The 25,147-nt window shown below is 36.0% G+C and overlaps 1 long non-coding RNA gene across 1 annotated transcript; it reads left to right on the plus strand.

Annotated features, from left to right (window-relative positions):
- LOC129901729 (uncharacterized) lies at positions 1-24,722 on the plus strand. The gene is made up of 6 exons (XR_008769928.1): positions 1-83; positions 2,861-2,925; positions 22,342-22,467; positions 23,260-23,358; positions 24,106-24,144; positions 24,423-24,722. It is a non-coding gene; the product is annotated as an uncharacterized LOC129901729 (long non-coding RNA).
- Positions 24,723-25,147: the final 425 nt, after the last annotated feature.

The raw sequence follows: 25,147 nt of genomic DNA on the forward strand, positions 1-25,147 counted from the left end.
CCGTACGCGAAAAACTTATTTTCCCTAAAATTATTTGCCTCTGTTTTAGTTTTCTTTCTACCTAGGTTTCTCTTTTCTATCCTGTAAGTTCTCTTCCCTACACACAAATTCTCTCTTCTCCTTAACCTTTTCTCCTATTTGGTTTGATTTTGATTTGTGCAGTTTTTTTTTATCTTCTTATTAAATTTTATCTACTTATTTTCTTATCTTTGCATCTTCTTAAACTGCCAACGTTTTCAAGTTGTCGAAAATGCTACCGCAAATCTTAATCGAAATCTTCTGATGCTTTGAGAAATAATAAGTTAAAATTCCCTTTTAAAAAATAAATTATGATTGAAATTATAATATCCCTAATTGTGAATCTAGGATTGTTTAATATTAAGGTGTTGTAGTGATTTTTCTTAAGAGTTCTTTGCAGATTCATTTTTATTTGTTGGATGGAAAAAATATATTTTTAATGGAAAGCCACGAAGGAGGAGATAAGCCTTGCCTCCAATACAATAAGTTAAATGGAGTTAACCATATAGCAAAAATTGTGTTAAGAGAGAAAGAGTTTATCGGAGGACTCTTCCTTTACATTTTGATCTATGAAAACTATTCAACAGTAACCAAACTGAAACCAAAAAGAATTAATCTCTACCCAAATCAAAAGTGAAATTCTTTTTTTGTGCTTTGAACCTAAAACAAGTAACACCATCGATTTATCTCTTTGAGTAAGATTTAAATCCCGTGAGAAGAAGAATTTGTCTTGTGTTTTCTCCCATGTTTGCCAAATAATCAATAATTTTATTCACCTCTATGTAAAAATGCTGAAAAGTGTCCTTTGGTACTTTAAATTTAAGATCTTACAGGTTATTATTATTGTTTACTGACTATTGTAAGGAGTGTAGTATTATTCTTTCTTATGAAGAAAGATAATAGAGAGATGAAACAGAGGTCAAGATTCACTATTCTAATATATGATTTAGCTCAACTATAGAGTAGCTTCTATTTATAAGTACTTTTAAAAACATGAATTCATGATTTAGAGTTTATGAGTTCCTGTAACAATCGCAAGTTAACATTATAACAATAAATAGATTCAATTTATTGATTGACTAAACTTTTTACATATTGTAATGAATTTGCTGCTATATTTGATGCTTCTTGAGAAGTTTGTTGTTTATGAGAGAATTTACCTACTAGTATCAATTTGCATTAGTTGTAGGCTATTTAAAATCTATCTGCTCTCTACATTGGACTTAAAAATTGTTATGATTTATAATATTTTCTGGCAATAAATAACTGACATAAGAAAATACGCTAGTCTTGTCTTTATGGTGTCAGTGTAAGTGCAATAGGGATTATTTACTGAATAATTGAATTGCTAGTGAAATAGAGGCTTCTTTGAACAACGTTTTGAAATTTTGCTTAAGATAAACAACAATCTTAAATCTACTCTAATGCCAGGCATTAAATTTAGAACTTGTAATCTATTCCTATAGAATTTTCGATTGGAAAATGGTAACCGGCTTCTCTTACCCCACCGTGATTGTGTATTTGATTATTGTTTTTAGAAAATGAGTGTTGGGTTTTGGTCTTTTTCCCTTTTTATGTGGATAAATAAAAGCCCTATTTGGACTAGCCCACTCTTGCCCATAAACATAATACTTATGGTAATATGTAAGACTTATTTTCAAAATATTCACAAGAAAAAGAACAACAGCCATATAGAGAGAAAAGTGAGAAAATAGATCATATTTCTGCACCAAATTCCAACCCAAAGAGTCGATCTCTATATCGCGATTTCCACTTCATTTCTTGCCCGATTGCGCTAATTTTTGGACAGATTGTTCCTCTCAACTTAATATTTGATTGCAAATTGACAAAGGTGGATTTGGAGCCTTGTAGCTCCAAATATCTGGTCGTGAACAGTAGCTACATTTTTTGTGATTTTATTCCTTTTTTCTCTACTTCTTTGATGTTATGTTGTAGGTGTTGTTTATCATTGTTTGGCACTTCTTTGATGGCCATTTTGGAAAATATTTGTAACTCTTGTTGATTATAGTGGAACTTTGGCCTTGTTGTTTTTACTCTTCACACTAAAAAGGTTTTCCACATAAATTTGGAGTCTCTATTGTTGATTTATTCTTGCTTTGTCTTATTTGGTTTGGTTGATATAATTGCTTCTACAAAATATTGTTTGTTCTTGCATTAGTTTTTCTCCTCTTGTTTCAAATAGAAGGGAAAGTTTAGATTTGGGTTGTCTTCTACTATTGCCCTATCGTGCACATGTATTTGTGGTTTATTTTTCTCAAGAAATTGGTATCAGAGCATTGATTGTTGTTCATTATCTAGTTGAATGATGGAGTCAAATATGAGCAAAATGATGTGTTTGAATGGTAGAAATTATCAAATTTGAAAAGGCCAGATTAAAGATTTTCTATTTATCAAGAAAATGCATTTACCTATGTTTGCTTCTAATAAATTCGAGTCTATGAATGATGAGGATTGGGAATTTGAACATCTACAGGTTTGTGGCTATATTAGACAATGGGTTGAAGATAATGTTAGAAATCACATTATGAACGAGACACATGCTAGAAGTTTATGGGATAAGCTTGAAACACTTTATGCTTCAAAGACTGACAATAACAAGTTGTTCCTGCTAAAATATTTGATGAATATTAGATATAAAGAGGACAATCCTATTTATAATCATATAAATGATTTGGAAGGTGTATGATGTTTCTCATGCATGCATTTATTATTGCATATTGCTTATATATATGACTTTATGTTCTTCATTATAACATGCTTTCATACTTAGTACATTCAAAGTACTAATGTATACTTTTTCCTACATGATATCACTATGTAGGAACCGGCGTTGCTCCACACTCTACTCTCTGTGGCTAAATTGATCGTTGAAGGGTACCACTTTTGGTGAGTTCTCATATTTCGGGAACAACACTCCTAACCTATCTAGCTTATGTTATGTTTACACATTTGAGTTATATTTTGGTATTTGACCTAATCTTAAGGGTGAGCTAGGGACATGTCTTATCCCCCACTAAGTCGTAATGTAGAAGGTATTGTTGGACATAGTAAATGATGGTATGTTGACTTTGATTCTTATTGAATATGAAACACCTTAGTCCCAATTACCCCTTATGTTTTCGCTTGTTGTTATTTAATCATTACCGATGAAGCTCAATGAATGCTAAGAGGCTTAGATGAGGTACCTCCCGATGCTTCACTCACCGTGTAGTGTCTAGGCCCTAGACTTGAGTCATAACAAACTTAGTATCAGAGCTTGAGGTTTTAAAATGGTCCTAGAGTCCAACATACTGCATCAAATAGGGTCTTCTTCATGGTTATGAAGCGCGCCACAACTATGAATAGGAGAGTATGCGCCACAACTAACAACCCATTTTGTGTTCTCTAGATCATACCTTATGGAAGAGTAAGGGTTGACAATGAGGACCAAGATCCTCCGGTTCCTAATGTCCCACATCATAAAGAAGGGATAACCCATGTCGAGTTTTACAATATCATTATATTGCTAGGTCAAGCCATTGCCAACCAAGGGTATCAAGGTGTACCTCCTCAAATGCAAAATCCGGCCTCTAGGATTTGGAATTTCCAAAGGATGAATCTGACCGAGTTCGATGATTCTAAATTAGATGAGGATCCTATGGAGTTCATTGATGACGTGTACTGAATTGTGGCTATCATGGGTGTACCACCGAATGAAAAGGCCGAGATAGTGGCCTATCAACTCAAAGGTGTGGCTCGATTTTGTTACAATCAATAGCTTGTTGAGAGGGATGAATAAATGGGGCCGATAGGATGGGAAGAGTTCAAGGGTGTCTTCCTAAACCGCTTCTTTCCAATGGAGTTAAGAGAGGACAAAATACAAGAGTACATCAACATTCGTCAAGGGAGTATGGGTGTGAGGGAGTATTCCCTCAAATTTACTAAGTTGTCAAAGTATGCTCCCTTCATGGTCTCCGACCCGTAGGTAAGGATGAGCAAATTAATTTTCGGTATCTCAAGATTAGTGTCCAAGGAGTGCAAGACGTCCATGTTGGTCAAGGAGATGGACATCTCCTGATTAATGACTTATGTTGAACAAATTGAAGAAGCAAAGTTGAGGGAGAGGTCTAGAAGGTTCAAGAAAGATAGAGTGGATGGTGGAGGGTATTACCCTCAAAGGTCTTGTTATGGTAACAATAGCAAAGACATCTAGTAGTAGTATTTTTTTTTGAATTATTTCAATTGAATTTAGTTCTATTATTTTAGTTTATATTATTTAGTATTTCAAATTTTATTTAGAAATTTCTAAATAAAAAAGAAAAAAGTAATAAATACAAAAAATAGAAATAATAAGTAAGAGGAGGATTTTTTTAGGGAATGATTGATCCATCAGAAAAGGAAAAAGGTGTGAAATTCGATTTCTTTCACTTTCATTTGATTCATAAAGGTGGGCAAAGGTTTGTGAGATAAGGTTCTACTAATACTCCTTCTCCTAAATTCAACAAGGAAAAGGATCCTAATCCAATGGTCCCAAGAGATAATGTTGGTGCCCAAGCTTCCCCTCCCCAATGTAAGAAGTGTGGTAGGACCAACAAAGGGGAGTGCTTGCGGGCTCAAATGCGTGTTTCAAATGCGGCAAATTGGGTCATCATGCTAGGTATTGTAGAGGTGTTAGGGGTGGTAGACCTCAAGTCCAAATTGCTTATGGCGAACAAGCTCAAGGAGGTGGCCAACACACCAACCATTTTCTATGTTTTGCATGAGAGGCAAGAGGTTGAGGAAGCACCAAATGTTATTATCGATATGTTAAAGGTCTTTACTTTTGATGTATATGCATTATTGGATCCGGGTGCAAACTTGTCATTTGTTACTCCCTTCTTAGCTAATAGGCTTTATATTTTGCCCGAAATGCTAGTAGAGCCTTATTTGGTGTCTACCCCCGTGGGCGAGTCGATTGTGGCTAGAAAGGTCTATAAGGGTTTCCCTGTGTCCATCATGTATAACATTGTTCCTTGTGATCCCATAGATCTTGATATGGTAGATTTTGATGTTGTACTTGGGATGGATTAGTTACATGTATCTTATGCTTCTATAGATTGTAGGACTCGTCGAGTTAAGTTCCAATTTCCAAATGAGTCCATTCTTGAATAGGAGGGTCGTGATTCGGTGGTGAAGGGTAAGTTCATCTCTTGTCTTAAGGACCGAAAGTTGTTTGCCAAGGGTTGTATTTACCATATTGTGAGGGTTAGGAATGCCGACTTTGAAAGTCCTCCTCTTGAGTCAGTTCCTATAGTCGATGAGTTTCCCAATGTCTTTCTTGATGACCTTCCCAGTGTTCCTCCCAAAAGGGAAGTTCATTATGGTATCGATCTCATCCTCGATACCCAATCTATCTCTATTCCTCCTTATCAATTGGCCCCGATAGAATTGAAAGAGTTGAAGGAACAATTAAAGGATTTTTTAGAAAAGGGGTTCATAAGGCCGAGCATTTCACCATGGGGTGCTTCCGTGCTATTTGTAAGGAAGAAGGATGGGTCTCTTCGAATGTGCATGACTACCATCAATTAAACAAAGTGAACATTAAGAACAAGTACCCAATCCCTAGAATAGGTGACTTATTTGATCAATTGCAAGGGGAAAGTTACTTCTCCAAGATTGATCTTCGGTCCGGCTATCACCAACTAAGTGTAAGGGAGTGTGATATTCCCAAGACTTCTTTTCGGACAAGGTATTTCCACATAGAGTTTGTAGTGATATGTTTTAGGTTGACAAATACACTGGTGGTGTTTATGGACCAAATGAATAGGGTGTTCAGACCCTGCCTTGATACTTTTATTGTGGTCTTCACTAATGATGTTTTGATTTACTCTCGGAGAGAGGAAGAACATAAAAATCACTTGAGGGTTGTACTCTAAACGTTGAGGGATAGGAAATTATTTGCAAAATTTAGTAAGTGTGAATTTTGGTTGAAAGAGATGGAATTTCTGGGTCACATAGTGTCCGGTGATGGGATTAATGTTGATCCTAAGAAGACAGAGACGGTCAAGAATTGGCCTATACCATTGTCTCCTTCGAAAATTAGGAGCTTTTTGGGTCTAGCTAGTTATTACAGAAGGTTCGTTGAAGGGAAGGCAAGAGGGAGTTGATAAAAGATGTTCACCGGTTGGCTAGATTAGGGGTGAAGTTGTGTGGTACTGATGATGGAAGTATGGTTGTTCAAAATGGATCCGAATCCTCCTTGGTTGTGGATGTGAAGTCAAAATAAGGCATTGTCCTGACACTTGTTGAGTTAAAGTGGTTAGTGAAGGAAAAAAAGGTTGAGGTCTTTTCACAAGGGGGAGATGAGATGCTATACTACCAAGGCCGGTTATGTGTTCCGAATGTGGATGGCCTAAGGAGTTTGATCTTGATGGAGGCTCATAATTCCTCATACTCTATTCATACCGATTCAACAAAAATATATCGAGACTTAAAAAGAGTTCTATTGGTGGGGTGACATCAAAAAAGACATAGCAAGGTTTGTGTCTGAATGTCTGAATTGCCAACAAGTGAAGGCCGAACATCAAAGGTCAGGTGGCCTAGCCCAAGACATTGAAATCCTAACTTGGAAATGGGAAGATGTGAATATGTATTTTGTAGTGGGTTTGCCTTACACTCGGAAGTGTCATGATTCAATTTGGGTAATTGTTGATAGAATGACTAAGTCGACTCACTTTCTACCGGTTAAAACTTTTTATAGTGCTGACGACTATGCCAAGTTGTATATTTAGGAGTTGGTGAGGTTGCGTGGTGACGGTCTATTATTTTAGATCATGGTAGCCAATTCACCTTTCACTTTTGGAAGTCATTTTAAAGTGGCCTCGGAACCTAGGTAAAGTTAAGCACCACATTCCGTCCTCAAACCGATGGGAAAGCCGAAAGAATAATTCAAATACTAAAGGATATTTTAAGGGCTTGTGTGTTGGAGTTCAAGGAAATTCAGATGATCATCTGTCGCTCATCGAATTTGCCTATAATAATAGTTATCACTCAAGTATCGAAATGGCGCCATTTGATTCTTTGTATGAAAAATGATGTAGATCTTTGGTTGGTTGATTCGAAATAGGTGAGATGACCTTGTCGGGCCCCAACTTGCTGCTAGATTCTTTAGAAAAAGTCAAGGTCATTAGAGAAAGGTTGAAGATGACTCAAAGTCGTCAAAAGTCCTATTCCCATATTAGAAGAAGGGATCTTGAGTTCCATGTGGATGATTGGGTGTATTTAAAGGTTTCACCCATGAAGGGTGTGGTTCGGTTTGGTAAGAAAGGAAAATTGAGCCTTAGGTATGTAGGTCCTTATAGAATCTTAAAGCGGGTTGTCAAGGTTGCCTATGAATTGGAATTACCTTCGGGAATGGCCATGGTCCATCCGGTGTTCCATGTATCCATGTTTAGGAAATGTGTGGGAGATCCAAGTTCCATAGTTCCTTTGGAGATAGTGAACATTGAAGAGTATTTGACCTATGAAGAGATTTCGGTTGAAATTTTAGACCAGAAAGTCAAGAGATTGAGGAACAAGGAAGTCACATCCGTTAAAGTCCTTTGGAGAAATCAACAAGTTGAAAGTGCTACATGAAAAGCGGAAGCGGGTATGATAAAACGTTACCCTCATCTCTTTCATTCTACTCAAGCCTAAGGTACTAAGTCATTCATGCTCAAGTATTTAAGGCTCTTATGTTTCAGTTTTCCCAAGTCTTCATAAGCATGCATATTCATGAAGTTGAGTTTTAAGGTTATGATTTATGCTAAAGTTTAAAGATTTCATGTTTGATGCATTTCAAGTGTCATTGTATATATGTTGGATTGCTAGTCCTCGTGTCATATTTCCATCTATATTAATGATTCGCATTCGGGGACAAATGTTCTCAAGGGGGAGATATTGTAAGACCACGGAAATGTGAAAGGTCCAAAACCAAGGAACAAAGGATTAAATTTCAAAAAGTTGCAGGAACTAGCACCAGAGGCTGAACCACGGAGGCCATCATGGGCCGTGGTCTGTATCAAGGGCCGTGGTCTGTATCAAGGGCCGTGGTGAGCAACTGTGATAGACACCCTGCAAGTCCACCTGCAGGAACTGCACCACGACCACCTTTCACGGCCTGTCGTGCACATCACGGACCATGAAGAGGTTACGTGGTGAAACTTCAGAGATTACCCTGAAGGCTTTTCCAAAAATATTTTCAAGTCCTTTACCATGGGAAACCACCACGGTCCATGGTGGGCACCACGAACCGTGAAGGGTCCCCGTGAACTCCTTTCCGGCCAGATTTTAAAAGGGGTATTGTAGTCTTTTCCTGCATTTTAAGTCTAAATGGGATCGTTTTGGAGGATGATTTCTTCTATCTAGGGGCCCTAAAACCTCTAAAATCCCTCATTCCCCATACTTAGACTCAATACATTAAATTTCCCCTCATCTAAAATTCTCCCAAGAACTTCAAGGCAAAGCTAGGATTTTCATCTCAAGGTATTTCGATTCTCCTTTCTTTTTCAAGTTTCCATAGGGATTTTGTGTCCCCAAGGTACACTACAAGAAATGTGATATATAGCTACGAAAATATTAGCTACTATATGGAATTCGTCACTAATTATTCACTTCTAGTGACAAAAATTACATTTTGTGCTTAAATACATGAGGCACATACGTTTAGTGACAAATCATAAAAATTCGTAGCAAAGTATTTTCCACTAAGTTTTGCACCAAAAAATGGATTGGCGCCATTTAGTGATTGCTATTAACTACGTATTTAGAGTTATCAGTGACATATTATTTTGTCACTAATGATGTCCTCATTTAGCGACAAACCATTTTTCGTCCTAAATTTATTTAAATTTTGGATACAAAAATCTTTTGTCACAAAAAATATATTGAAACATTAGTGACAAATAATTTTTTTCCTAAAATTAGTTATATTTTGGATGCGAAAATATTTTGTCGCAAAACATATATTGATACATTAGTGACAAATAATTTTTGTCCTAAAATTAATTAAATTTTGGATACGAGAAACTTTTGTTGCAGAAAATATATTGATACTTTAGTGACAAATTATTTTTGTCCTAAAATTAGTTAAATTTTGGATATGAAAATTTATATTTCAAAATATATATAAAGATTTTAGTGACAAACTAGAATCTGTAGTTAATCATTGTAAACTTTAGCCACAAAAATTTCTATTCAATTGTGACCTTAGATTTTTGTCACTAATAGTTCAAATAATTAGCGACAAATGTATTATTGTCTCTATTTAACCTACAATTTAGTTACAATGAAATTTTGTCATAAAAAATTTATGTTCAAGTGGCCACTATCTAAATTTTGTTGTTTAATAGTGCAACCATTGGCTACGAATTCTTTTTAGTTATAATTATAAGATCATTATTTTTAAACACATTTTTTAACCAGACAAAAAAATAGAGAAATATTAAATCACACAAGCACAATTTTTTCTAAAGTATTATACCATAGACAAATAATATAAACTACTAACATAATAAAGGCTCTCAAGGGTTTCCATTGAAGATTTCAAGCAAATTCACTCAATTTCTCCATCAAAATTCTCAAGTTTTTCTAAATTAATTGGTGTTCTCATTCAAGGTATGTGAGTGTTGATTCATGGATCCTTTCATCCATGAAACCCAATTAATTTCTCAAAGTTTTCTATCAAATTAAAGTATGATATTTTATGGGTTTTGTGATCTCTATTCCAATTGCATGAATTTTGATTCAAAGCATGATCATGAGTCTATTTTGATATAAATTGATGGTTATTGAATTAAATTGAAGAATTTTGCCATTAATTCTCCTATTTTGATTTATTGGGTTCATGATATAAATTATCATTATTTTGATTCATACTTCTAAAGGATATTATCAATATGAATTATAAGTATGTTTCAAGGTATGAATTTCATGTAAGTTATGAAGTAAGGTGACTTACTATCCTATGTGGTGACCTAAGGCCTATTGATATGAATTATGCAAAAATGATTGTAATGATGAAAGGACAATTCTCCCATTACAAGTATGTTATGAGAATGAGATACTCTATGATTTCAAGCCTATGATCATGACTATGATATATGATATTATGATCCTATGTTATGTATATATTCCGTGGGATTTGACTTAACACCGAGTGAACTTGAGGTGGAGGCCTACCAAAAGCCTTAGTAGTAGCCTCATGTCTCATAAACTACGTGCCACTGTAGGTTGCCTTTATGGCCTAGCTAGTGGATCCACAAATAGCACATATTCATGATCAGGAGTCTACCTTGGCAAAGTAGCCTCCTCCTTCTTGATGTGGGTATCATCGGATTTCATGTTATAGCTCGCATGGTCTTATTATCGGTTATGGTTCCTATCCCACATATATATGATATTTTAAGTATGTTATGATTTTGAATTTATGTTTTTAAATGCTTTGGTCAATATAATTCTCATGACTTTACGTATTCCAACTTATCATGTGTTTTACTTGACCTTTGCATTTCATGATTTACGTTGCATGTCACGCCCTCATACTTAGTACATTCAACGTACTAATACATACTTTTTGCCTACATTATCTCATAATATAGAGGTGGAGGTTGAAGATCCTAATCGTCCACGTAACTAGAAGGCGTTCCTATCCAAAGGTATTGTGGTGAGTCCTCATTGACCGGGGATTAGTTTTAAGTTACTTACTATTTTCTTATCAAAAGACTTTTGTTTATGTTGTGTATTGAGTGTGAGCTACGAACATGTATTAGCCTCCATCCATACTCATATTTAGAGGCATCTCGTTGGACATATGTTTGAGTCTATATTGTCATAAGACATTTTCAGATTTCTATTCATGTTTTAGACTCTCTTATGATATTTTTGCTTTTATATTTCACATTATATATGCTTATGATAAGTACAAGAGTCTTGGTTGGAGCCGTTCGGGATTTCGATTGCTGTGTTATGACTAGGCCCTAGCTCGGGTCATGACAAACTTGATATCAGAGCACAATGTTTTCCAAGTGTCCTAGGATGTCCAACATACCACGTCAAGTAGAGTCTTATTCATAGGTGTGAAGCGCGCCATACTTATGAGTAGGAGGCTTTGAGTCATTTTAGAAATTTTCACCTTTTTCATGATCCATGTCTTGCTATAGAGTTTACGTTAAGACTTCTTTTCTCTAACGATCTTTCTTTGCGATTTTCTAAAAAATGGCTCCAAGAAGACCACTATTTCCAAGGGGAGGGAATGTTAATGAAGTCCAAGCTCTCCCGGCTCCTCAAGACAATGATCCTCTACCGGATCAAGTGACTAATGCGGAGTTCCGATCTGCTATCACTATGCTAGCCAGAGTGGTGACCAACCAAGGTGTCGTGGCTCCTCCTAATGTTCCTACTCCAACCTCAAGAGTAAGGTACTTTGCACGAATAAATCCCCCGGAGTTTTATGGCTCAAAGGTTGATGAGGATCCTCCAGAGTTCATTGATAAGGTCTACAAGATAGTGAGTATTATGGGGGTGACTTCAGAAGAAAAAAGTGGAGTTGGCGGCTTACCAACTCAAAGGTGTTGCCCAACTATGGTACACTTAATAGAAGTCGGAGAGGGTGGATGAAGGTCCTGTCAAATGGGAAGCTTTCAAATTGCTTTTCTTGATCACTTTTTCCCTCTTGAGTTAAGGAAGGCTAAAGTGTTGGAGTTCATAAATCTTCGACAAGGCAATATGGGGATGAGGGACTATGCCCTCAAGTTTACTAAGCTATCCAAGTATGCTCTTTCAATGGTTGCCGATCTACGTGCCCGAATGAGTAAATTCATATCAGGGGTGTCCGACTTGGTTGACAAGGAATGTCGCACCGCTATGCTTGTTAAGGAGATGGACATATCTCGGCTTATGACTTTTGCCAAAAAAATTGAAGGAGAAAAGCTCAAAGAAATAAGGATGAGGGATTCTAAGAGTGCCCGGTATGAAGGTGGGTTCTCCAATACTAGGACCGTTGGTAGCAGTGGATGCTCTAATCAAGTCCAAAGCTCAAGGAAGAAGTTTGCTAAGGATAGGGTGCCATACCCTAAAGCTCAAGGTGAAGGAGGTGTAAATGCTAGTAACCCTTCTCTTCCAAAATATGCAAAGTGTGGAAGGAATCATGGAGGAAAGTGCTTGATCAGAATGGGTGCTTGCTATGGATGTTGCATGATGGGCCATAAGCGATCCGAGTTCCCTCTTATAGCCAACAAGGGTGGAGATGGTCGTCCCATAGGAGGCCAAGTGCAACAAGGCGCCCAAGCTCAACCTAAGGGTGACGAACGCAACAATCGCTTCTATGCCCTTCATGCTAGGCAAGAGGTTAATGAGTCTCCCAATGTGGTCACGGGTATGTTATAAGTCTTTAACTTTGATGTAATGCATTGCTTGATTCGGGTGCCAACTTGTTTTTTGTTACTTCTTACATTTCTATGAGGTTTGATATGTGCCCCGAAGTGTTAATAAAACCCTTCTCAGTTTATACTCCTGTTGGTGGTTGGGTATTAGCCTAGAGAGCTTATAAAAATTGTCCCGTATGGGTCTTGCACAAAGTTATTCCATATGACCTTGTTGAACTTGATATGACTGATTTCGACAACATTCTTGGTATGAATTGGTTACATGCTGCTTATGCATCTATATGTTGTAGAACTCGTGTAGTTAAGTTTTACTTCCCTAATGAGACTATTCTTGAATGGAAGGGAAATGATTCGGTGGTTGAGGGTCGATCCATCTCATGTATTAAGGCCCGGAAAATGATTTCTAAAGGGTGCATTTATCATATTGTGCGAGTTAGGGACATTGATTCCAAAACTCCTACTCTTGAGTCAGTCCCTATAGTTAATAAGTTCTCCGACATGTTTCTCGATGATTTGCCAGGCATTCCTCCCGAAAGGGAGATTGACTTTGGCATAGATCTCATTCCCGATATCCAACCTATATCTATTCCTCCTTACCGTATGGCTCCAGCGGAACATAAGGAGTTGAAAGAATAATTAAAGGATTTGTTGGATAAGGGTTTTATAAGACCAAGTATTTCACCTTGGGGTGCTTCCGTGTTGTTTGTTAGGAAGAAAGATGGGTCACTCTAAATGTGTATAGACTACCGGTAATTGAATAAGGTCACCATAAAAAATAAATATCCAATCCCAAGGATAGATGACTTGTTTGATCAATTACAAGGAGCAATCTATTTTTCCAAGATTGACCTCTGTTCTGGTTATCATCAATTGAGGGTAAGGGAGTGTGATATTCCTAAGATGGCCTTTCGGACAAGGTATGGTCATTTTGAATTTGTAGTAATGTCGTTTGGGTTGACAAATGCTCCATCTATATTCATTGATTTGATTAATCGCATTTTCAAGCCATATTTGGATATGTTTGTAGTGGTGTTTATTGATAAAATTTTGATTTACTCTCGAAATGAGGAAGATCATATGGGTCACTTAAGGATTGTGTTACAAACATTGAGGGAGAAGAAACTATTTGCTAAATTTAGTAAATGCGAATTTTGGCTAAGAGTGGTTGCATTTCTTGGCCATGTGGTGTCCGGTGATGGGATTGAAGTAGATCCAAAGAAAATGGAGGCAGTTAAAAATTAGCCTAGACCATTATCTCCTTCAGACATTAGATGCTTTTTGGGCTTAGCTGAATACTACCGATGGTTTGTTGAAGGGTTCTCATCTATTTCTTTGCCTTTAATAAGTTGACATAAAAGAAGGCAAAATTCCAATGGTCGGAAGAATGTGAGAAAAGTTTCCAAATGTTGAAAGATCGTCTTATGTCAGCTCTTATTTTGACATTGCCCAAAGGTTCAAATGGGTTTGTTGTTTATTGTGATGCTTCACGTATTTGTTTGTGTTGTGTCTTGATGCAACATGGTAAGGTTATAGCCTATGCCTCTAGGAAACTTAAAGTGCATAAAAGAAACTATCCAACCCATGATCTTGAACTTGCGGCGGTTGTGTTTGTATTGAAAATTTGGTGCCATTATCTTTATGGGGTGCATGTTGATGTGTTTAGCGACCACAGAAGCTTTCAATATGTGTTTAGTCAAAAGGACTTAAACCTTAGGCAAATGAGGTGGCTTGAACTCCTAAAAGACTATGACATGAGCATATTTTACCTTCCGGGTAAGGCAAATATTGTAGCCGATGCTCTTAATCAGTTGTCTATGGGTAGTGTCACACATGTTGAGGAAGGTAAAATGGAATTGGTCAAAGAGGTCCATAGATTGGCACATTTAGGTGTACGTTTGGTTGATTCCAATGATGTAAGCGTTCTTATACATAATGTTTTGGAATCGTCTCTTGCGATAGAATTCAAGGCCAAGCAAGACAATGATCCAACTTTAGTCGAATTAAAAAAGTCGGTTGCCAAAAATTTCGTTGAGTCTTTCTCCCTAGGAGAAGATGGGGTACTACGTTACCAAGGTCGGTTGTGTATTTCAAATATTCATGGAGTAAGAGAGTTAATATTGAATGAGGCCCATAGTTCTCAATATTCAATTCATCCGGGATACACCAAGATATATCGTGACTAGAGGGAAGTATATTGGTGGAATGGCATGAAGAAGGACATAGAAAAATTCATGGCTAAATGTTCTAATTGCCAACAAGTGAAAATTGAACATCAAAGGCCGAGAGGTCTAGCTCAAGAAATCAAAATTCCTACATGGAAGTGGGAAGATGTGAATATGGACTTTGTCACGGGTTTGCCTTCTACTAGAAGACAACATGATTCTATTTGGGTCATTGTGGACCAAATGACCAAATCAACATATTTTCTACCGATCAAGACTTCTTATGGTGCCGAAGACTATGCTAAGTTGTACATTCGTGAATTTGTGAAACTTCATGGTGTTCCTTTGTCGATTATATCGGATAAAGGTACTCAATTTAGTTCATATTTTTGGAAGTCATTTCAAAAAGGTCTTGGCACTAAAGTCAAGCTAAGCACTGTTTTCCATCCTCAAACCGATGGGCAAGCCGAGAGAACAATTCAAACCTTGGAGGATATGTTAAGGTCATATGTTATTGACCTTAGAGGAAGTTGGGATGACCATTTTCCATTAGTTGAGTTCGCTTATAATAATAGTTATCACTCTAGCATCCAAATGGCTCCTTTTGAAGCTTTGTACGGGAGAAAATGTAGGTCTCAAGTGGGGTGGTTTGAAGTTGGTGAGATGACATTGATTGTTCCATATTTGGTAATTGATGCAATGGAAAAAGTAAGGATCATAAGAGAGAGATTTAAAATGGCTCAAAGTCATCAAAAGTCCTATTCGGACACTAGGAGGAGAGAGATTGAATTTGATGTGGATGATATGGTGTATTTGAAGATTTCACCTATAAAAGGAGTAATGCGGTTTGGTAAGAAAGGGAAGTTGAGCCCTATATATATAGGACCGTATAGGCTATTGAAGCGCATTGGCAAGGTAGCATATGAGTTAAACTTGTCACTTGAGTTGGCTTTGGTTCATCCGATATTTCATGTGTCGATGTTGAGAAAGTTTGTGGGTGATCCAAATTCAATTATATCAAGGGAGAACGTGAGTATTGAAGAGAATTTAACTTATGAGGAGGTCCCGATTGAGATTTTAGACTGCCAAGTGAAGAGGCTGAGAAATAACGATGTTGCATTGGTCAAAGTATTGTGGAGGAATCAACAAGTAGAGAGTGCTACGTGGGAAGCAAAATCGTACATGATGAAGAGATATACTTATCTCTTTTCTTTCACTAAAGCCTAAAGGTACTAAGTTGCTCATGATCAAATCGATTAAAGTCCTATGCTTCAGTTCCATATGTCATTCATATGCATGCATGATTCATGAAAATGATTTCTCTCAAGGACTATGTTTTATTTTAAGTACGAAGTTTACACGTTCTATGCATTCTTCAAGGTGTCCTCATGTCCATGTTGGGTTTCTAAATCCTTTTTCCTATATTAGTTAAATCTCATTCGAGGACGAATGTTTTAAAGGGGAAGATATTGCAACATCCCTCAAAATGCCCACAAAATACCTTAAAAATGCCTTAAAAATAAGCCGCTCATGTAACGCATTATCTTTAATTTTTTTAAAAAAATCAGAGTTCGGAATATTGATCAAGGGGTCAAAACCTGCGGGAAAATGGTCTTGATGGATTTTTAGGACCCATAGAACGGAAGAAAGATTTTCGAAGAATCCACAAAATAGCGTGGTCAGTGACAGGACTGCGTCGCGGACCTAGAAAACAGTTCTGGCCGAGTTGATCGCGACAGGTCCGCATTGCAGACCTGGAAAGGTTTTCTGGCCGAATTTAGTTTTTTTTAGGGCGTTTTAGACTTTTTCCAAATTATTAGTTAATGAATCTAGACGTTTTTACGACCTAATTCAATTTTATAAATTAACCTAAACCTCTAATTCTATTCATTCTTCTACAATTCATCTATCAAATATTTCTCTCTCTACAAAAAGGCTCTCAAGGATTTCCATTGAAGACTTCAAGCAAATTCACTAAATTTCTCCATCAAAATTCTCAAGTTCTTCCAAATTAATTGGTGTTCTCACTCAAGGTATGTGAGTATTGATTCATGGATCCTTTTATCCATGAAGCCCAATCAATTTCTCAAGGTTTTCTATCAAATTAAAGTATGGTATTTTATGGGTTTTGTGATCTCTATTCCAATTACATGAATTTTGATTTAAAGCATGATCATAAGTCTATTTTGATATAAATTGATGGTTATTGAATTAAATTGAAAAGGTTTTCCATGAATTCTCCTATTTTGATTTCTAGGGCTCATGATGTAAATTATGAGTATTTTGATTCATACATCTAAAGGATATTATCTGTATGAATTATAAGTATGTTTCAAGGTATGAATTTCATGTAAGTTATCAAGTAAGGTGACTTAGGATCCTATGTGGTGACTTAAGGCCTATTGATATGAATTATGCAAAAATAATTGTAATGATGAAAGGACAATTCTCACATTACACGTATGTTATGAGAATGAGCTACTCTATGATTTCAAGACTATAATCATGATTATGATATATGATATTATGATCCTATGTTATGTATTTATTCCGTGGAATTTGATTTAGTACCGAGTGAAATTGAGGTGCGGGCCCTACCAAAAGCCTTAGTAGCAGCCTCATGTCTCATAAACTACGTGTCACCATAGGTTTCCTTTATGGCCTAGCTAGTGGATCCACAAATAGCACATGTTCATGATCAGGAGTCTACCTTGGCAAAGTAGCCTCCTCCTTCTTGATGTGGGTATCATCGGATTCCATGTTATAGCTCGCATGGTCTTATTGTCGGTTATGGTTCCTATCCCATATATATATATATGATATTTTAAGTATGTTATGATTTTGAATTTATGTTTTTGAATGCTTTGGTCAATATAATTTTCTCATGACTTTACGTATTCCAACTTATCATGTGTTTTACTTGACCTTTGTATTTCATGATTTACGTTGCATATCACGCCCTCATACTTAGTACATTCAACATACTAATGCATACTTTTTGCCTACATTATCTCATAATATAGGGGTTGAGGTTGAAGATCCTAATCGTCCACGTAACTAGTAGGCGTTCCTATCCGAAGGTGTTGTGGTGAGTCTTCATTGACCGGGGACTATTTCAAGTTACTTACTATTATCTTGTCAAAAGACTTTTGCTTATGTTGTGTATTGAGGGTGAGCTAAGGACATGTCTTAGCCCCCGCCCATACTCATGTTTAGAGGCATCTCGTTGGACATATGTTTGAGTCTATGTTGTCATAAGACATTTTTAGATTTCTATTCATATTTTGGACTCTCTTATGATGTTTTCGCTTTTATATTTCACCTTATGTATGCTTATGATATATACAAGAGGCTTCATTGGAGCCCTTCAGGGTTTCGACCGCCATGTTACGACTAGGCCCTAGGTGGGTCGTGACAAGATTAGAAGAAGATCTCAAGACTCATCTTCTTCAGTTTCACACTCCGATGTTTTGGTTATTGAAGACAAGGGGAGAAGAAAGTTTAGAGGTCACAATGATAGAAATAAAAGTAGAAGCAAGTCAAAGTCTAAGTACAAGAATATTACATGTGACTATTGCCACAAGAATGGGCATATCAAGAAATATTGCTACAGGTACAAGAGAGATATAAGACAACAAAAGAACGATGGTGATAATGAAAATCGTATTGCTATTATTGCTGAGGATGATCTTCTTATTGGTTTTGGTGAAAATGCCATTAATCTTGTTTGTGGTGAGTCTAGCTGATTTGTGGATTCTGGTTCTACTTCACATGTCACGCCAAAGAAGGAATTATTTTCTTCTTACACTCCAGGTAATTTTGAAATGTTGAAAATGGGCAATGGTAATGAGGTTGAGGTACTTGACATTGGTACACTTTGTTTGAAAAGTAATAATAGTTCGAGACTAGTTCTCAACAATGTGAAGCATGCTTCAGATGTTTGCTTTAATATGATTTTTTAGGAAACCTTGATGATCAGGGTTATGTTAACACCTTTGGTGCTGGCCAGTGGAAGCTTACTAAAGATTTAATGATTGTGGCTCGAGGTGATAAGTTGTCTAACTTGTATGTATTCTAGGGGTCCATTTCTAGAGGCTCAGTAAATATGGTGGAGAATGATACTTCATCAGAGTTATGGCATAGAAGACTAAGTCATATGAGCGAGAAGGGAATTGATAATTTGGCTAAAAATATTTTCTTTCTAGAGTGAAACAAGCAAAGTTGAAGAAATGTGTTCATTGCTTAGTTGGTAAACAGAAAATAGTTTCTTTTTAGAGTCATCCGCCTTCAAGAAAGCTTTTTTTTGCTGGAGTTGGTACATTTTGATTTGTGTGGTCCTTTTAAATTAAGGTCTCATGGTGGTGCACTTTACTTTGTGATTTTTGTTGATGATCATTCTCGCAAAATCTGGGTATACTCTTTGAAGTCCAAGGATCAAGTACTTGATGTGTTCAAGAATTTTCAATCCTCCTTGCTTGAGAGATAGATATGAAAGAAATTGAAATGCATCCACTCAGATAATGGTGGTGAGTATATTGGTCCTTTTGATAAATATTGCAAAGAGAAGGGTATTTGGCATAAAAAAACTCCTCCCAAGACTCTTCAACTAAATTATTTAGTAGAGAGAATGAACAAAATTCTAGTTGAGAGGGTTAGATGTATGCTTTCAGATGCTAAGCTTCCAGATTTCTTTTGGGCAGAAGCACTTAATACTTCTGCCTATATTATCAATTTATCTCTTGCTGTTGCTTTGAATGGTGATATCCTTGATAGAGTTTGGTCTAGTAAGAATGTTTTTTATGATCATCTTAAAGTATTTGGGTGTAAAGACTTTGTGCATGTTTTTAAGGATAAAAGGTCAAAGTTGGATGTTAAAACTAGGCAATATATCTTTGTTAGTTATGGTCAAGATGAATTTGGCTATTGTTTCTTTGATCCAGTTGAGAAAAAACTTGTTAGAAGTTGTGATGTTGTGTTTTTTGAAGACCAAACTATTGAAGATCTTGTTAAAGTTGAGAAAGTTGATTCTCAGAGCAGTGAGAACTTAGTTGATGTTGATACAGTTCCTTTGATGATTGCAACTGAAGAAAATCTTCAAAATGATGAAAATCAAGATGATAATGAAGATGGTGATCATATTCAAAATGACCAGTGTGATGTTAATGCTCTAGTGCAAGATGATGTTGTTGGTTAGGAACCAACTGTTATTAATACTCTAGAGAATTCTCTCAGAAGATCTACTAGAGAGAAAATACCTTCATCTTGTTATTCTCCTAATGAGTATATAATCTTGACTGACGGGGGAGAACCAGAGAGTCTCGATGAGGCCATGGAAAGTGAAAAAAAAAAGATGGTTTGATTCTGTGGAAGATGAAATCAAGTCTCTACATGATAATCATATCTTTGATTTATTTAAGTTACTAAAGACAAAAAAGCTTTGAAAAACAGGTGGGTTTTCAGTATGAAACATGAAGATGGCAACCCAGTTCCATGGTACAAGGCTAGATTAGTTGTAAAAATCAGAAGAAGGAAATTGATTTTGATGAGATATTCTCTCCAGTTTTGAAGATGTCATCCATTTGCATGGTTCTAGGCTTGGCTGCAAGTTTGGACTTGGAAATTAAGCAAATAGATGCTGCTTTTCTCCATGGTGACTAAGATGAAGAAATTTATATTGAGCAACCAGAAGGTTTTGAAGTCAAGGGAAAAGAGAATTATGTTTGCAAATTGAAGAAGAACTTGTATGGTCTAAAACAAGCTCCCAAGCAATGGTACATGAAGTTTGGTTCTTTTATAAGTCAACAGGGCTTCAAGAAGACTTCTTTAGACCATTGTATTTTTGTGCAGAAATTCTCTGATAGTGACTTTATTGTTGTTTTTCTTTATGTTGATGACATGCTTGTTGTTGGTCAGAATGCTAGCAGGATTAAAAAGTTGAAGCAAGAGTTGAATATGTCTTTCGCTATGAAAGATTTGGGACCAACAAGGCAGATTCTTGGCATGTAGATTGTCCATGAAATAAAGGCCAAGAAATTCTGGCTATCACAAGAGAAGTACATTTATAAAGTACTTCGTAGATTTAACATGAACAAAGCTAAGGTTGTCAATACACCTTTAGCTATGCACTTCAAATTGAGCATGAAACATTGTCCTTCCAGTGATGGTGAGAAGGAAGATATGAAGAGAGTTCCTTATGCTTCAGTCGTTGGTAGTTTGATGTATGCAATGGTGTGTACAAGACCGAATATTGCTCATGCTATTGGTATTGTTAGTCATTTTCTTTCTAATCTAGAAAGAGAGCATTGGAATGCTGTAAAGTGGATTATGAGATATCTTTGTGGTACTTCTAGTTTGAGTTTGTGTTTTGGGACAGGAAAGTCTATTCTATGTGGTTACACTGATTCAGATATGGCCGGTGATGTTGATACTCGTATGTCTACTTTAGGCTACTTGACTACTTTTGTAAGGGGAGTTGTGTCTTGGCAATCTAGGTTGCAAAAATATGTTGTTGTATCTATTATAGAAGCTGAGCTTATTGCTGCTGTTGAAGCTTGTAAATAATTACTATGGATGAAGAGATTTTTGGGGGAACTTGGTTGTTCTCAGAAGATGTATATGCTTTATTGGGACAGTCAAAGTGCTATTCCCCTTGGTAAGAATTCTACATTTCACGATCTGTCTAAACACATTGATGTGAGATACCATTGGATTCGAGATGTGCTAGATTCTAAGTTGCTTGAACTTGAGAAGATTCATACGAATGATAATGGATCTGACATGATGATTAAAGTTTAGCCAAGAGGAAAGTTTGAAGAATGTTGCATGATCGCTGAGATGGCGGTCTCCTCCACATAGTCGGGAGGGGAGAATTATTGAATTTTGGTTTTTTCCCTTCATATGTGGATAAATAAAAGCCCAATTTGGACTAGCCCTCTCTTGACCATAAGCCCAGTACTTATGGTGCATATGTAAGACTTTGTAAGTCTTATTTTCAAAATTTTCACAAGAGAAAGAACAACAGCCATATAAAGAGAAAAGTGAGAAAAGAGATCATATTTCCGCACCAAATTCCAACCCTAGGAGTTAATCTTCAAATCACGATTTCCGCTTTGTTTCTTGTCCGATTGAGTTGATTTTAGATAAATTGTTCCTCTCAATTTAATCTTTGATTGAGAACTGATAGAGGTGGATTTGGAGCCCTGTAGCTCCAGATTTTTGATCGTGAACAGTAGCTTCATTTTTGGTGATTTTACTCATTTCTTGTCTAATTTTTTGGTGTTATGTTGTAGTTATCATTGGTCATTGTTTGACACTTCTTTGGTGGCCATTTTGGAGAACATTTGTAACTCTCGTTGATTATAGTGGAGTTTTGGTGTTGTGGTTTTTTCTCTTCACACCGAAGAAGTTTTCCACGTAAATTTGGTGTCTCATATTGTTGATTCATTCTTGCTTTGTCTTATTTGGTTTGGTTGATATACTTGCTGCTCCAAAACAGTGTTTGTGCATGCATTAGTTTGTCTCCTCTTGGTTCAAATAGAAGAAAAAGTTTAGATTTGGATTGTCTTCCACTTTTGCGCTATCGTGCACATTTGTTTGTGCTTTGTTTTTCCCAATAACGAGAACAGTCATTTAGTTACCGCCTCTCAACTTTGTACACCTATTTGATCGCCTTTCCTATTAAGTTTTCTAACCAAATTTTGCTACCCATTGTGAGATGACTGACAACTTGGATCTTCGAATCCTCATATTATTTTTGGCAGGTGCATCCAACCTTGAAATCCTTCTCGGCCACGATTGAATAATATTGTGCTGGTGGGTATTGGAATTCTATGAAGGATAAATTATTACAAACAATTGTTTAAATTGGGGCATGCCTTGTTAATTTGGTAATTCAATTCATTTCTTATTCAAGTTCTTCCCGTAGGTATGGTTTTTAGATAATAATTGATCTGATTCATATTACTGGCAGCTTCAAGCTACTATCTGCTTAAGCAGACTCTTTTAGCCTTCTGATTTTTTTTATCCCTCAAGATAGTTACAAACACTGGAACAAAGGTGAAGCTGAAACTCTTACACATTAAAGTTTGATCTTCTGCATTCCTAATTAATGTCTTTGCAGGCCTCGGATGGTGGGTGGGTGGGTGGGGTGGGTGATGCGCATACCATTTAGTCTAATGACTCTTTTTTGAAAAATGATTAGTTAGATTTTTAAACGACCGTGTAGAGCTAGTATTTGACCATAAGTTGCCAAAATTAGCAGCATGTGTGCCTAGGAAATTCTATTTCTAAAATTTGGAAATGTAACTGATAGATTAAAATTAAGATGTCCTGAAATTACTAGAATATCCACATAGAAGAAACTATATAGATCAGAGAATTCAATAAAAACATATAGGATGCCTACAGCTAGGATTTTCTCTTATTGCAATCAAATTTCAATCTTTGAGCCCTTTTACAAATCAGAAAGGCTTGCAGATGAAATACTTGGTGTTATGTGGTGATTGTATTCTGCCTTCAATTTTCTTTATCAGTGTGTATACTGTTTACTGTAGGGCTTTATATCTAGCTACTCTACTGTTGCTTAGGCAGTATGGTTGTATATTAGTTTTATAAATTGTATCTTGATAATTTGCCATTTCTGAGAAGCCACAGAGTAAGTAATTAAAATAGTGGAGCAGGAGAGATGATCAACAACCACCAAGACTCCATCAGATTTTCTCTCAAGTCCATTCGTGGACGACCTGTTGTTAAATTGAGCTTTGGCATTGATTATCGACGTTAGTCACTTTGATTTACTTTTGTTTGTTCTTTACATTCTTTTAAACTTACTGTTCTCTTGCTTATGCATGTTGTTATATGTAGTTTTCTATTCAATAACATAATGAAACTGTATGAGATTGACAAAAATACTGGCGATTGCCTACTTCACCTCAAGCTTCGCATTTCAATATTTAATAAATTTAGTAACAAAGCAGCAGCTGAAATAGTTCTTGAGATTTAATTTTTGACATAGGAAGGAAGTTCTATTGTTGTGAAATTAATTATAGTATTCTCACATTTTAAGTATTAATTGCTCAGTTCGTGTTATATAAGTTAGACATTTGCATGGATTGTTATTTGTCCTGCATATATAGACTAAACTAAGGTTTCAAACTAATTTTTCTATATATAATAAACTTATAACTTACCGATGTTAAAATTGTTCTACTTTTTGGTAACAAATTATTGTGAACTTGCCTGAAAAACTGATCTTGATTAAGAGAATGTTTTTCATCTAACGTTTTCTCTCATTCACAAAGCAAAAGAGCGGGATTTTCCCAAGCTAGCACTGTTCTTGAAAAATCCAAAGAGCCAATTCTGTAATATCTGCTTGAAGTATGAATGAATGAAGTACCAATTTGATCATGAAAAGACAAAAAAGTTCACTGTGCTCAAACATTCAATCAACTTTCCAATTTTTGCTTTTCCTCTCTTTTATATTTATGTTTACTATTAAATTTGATTATACTTTTTACAATTACTAGGCAGAAGGTGTGGTGTATTTCCTAGCTATCTAATAAAAGGTAATACTCCTATAACTCAACTCTTAAGCTTACTTTAATTTATATGATTTACAGTAGTAGGATCATAAATCATATCAAGACTTATGATTTAGTAAGCTATGTTTATGCAAAAAAAAAAGTAACTGTTAATGTTCTTAGTGATAAAAAAAAATTACATGACTTTGTTACTATTTTTGAGGTATCTTATTATCCATGATAATATTTAATCTCTTAATCATATTTTTCGTTTTCTTTCTTTAGACAATTGTTATTGTTAAAGTTGATATCACTCTATACAGTTGTCTTGAATGTGTGTTACTTTGGAAGCTGAAGCCAAAGCCAATTAGTACATTTTCAGATGATGTGGTTTAGTCAACATCTTGAGGACAATAGATGATCAAATGGAGTGTGTACCATATTGTAGGAAAGTGATTTGTTTTTCATCTGTTGAATTGTGAGTACTTACAAGCATATGTACTTAGTGAATCAATTATGAATAAGAGATTGACCAATAAGTTTAGTAACTTCAACACTTCATATGGGTTTTAAAGATGTTGGTTCCTGATTTTGGGTTAAAATAAGGAGTTTTACTGCAAAGAGTGCTTGGAAGGAACATGAATATTGCTCACTCAAGATGACCTTCATATTATGTATGCTTTGTCTTTTCCATGCTTATAAAATGGCGAAACCCATCGATGGCTCCCTAAAGTTGGCACCAACTTTCACTTAGACATTTAAACTAGGAGATGTTCATTTTAGACACCTCAAGTAAGGGTCGAATGTGTCATCTTGACACTTTTTACACAGCTGGCACCTCGCGTGATTTCCACCTATATGAGGCGCGTAAAAACTGTTTTTTTTTTTGTTCTTCTTCTTCAGCATTTTTTAATGTTCTTCTTCTTCATCACTTTCTCCCACTGAAAACCCATATCTCTATACCCTTTTGGAATCATCTCGTCGTTTTCTCCGAGGAGAATTCGAATCAATAGATAAAGATCTCCCAACCCTTATCGCCGTTTTGCGT

The sequence above is a fragment of the Solanum dulcamara genome, chromosome 8 (genome assembly GCF_947179165.1).
Source record: "Solanum dulcamara chromosome 8, daSolDulc1.2, whole genome shotgun sequence".
NCBI classification, from domain to species: domain Eukaryota; kingdom Viridiplantae; phylum Streptophyta; class Magnoliopsida; order Solanales; family Solanaceae; genus Solanum; species Solanum dulcamara.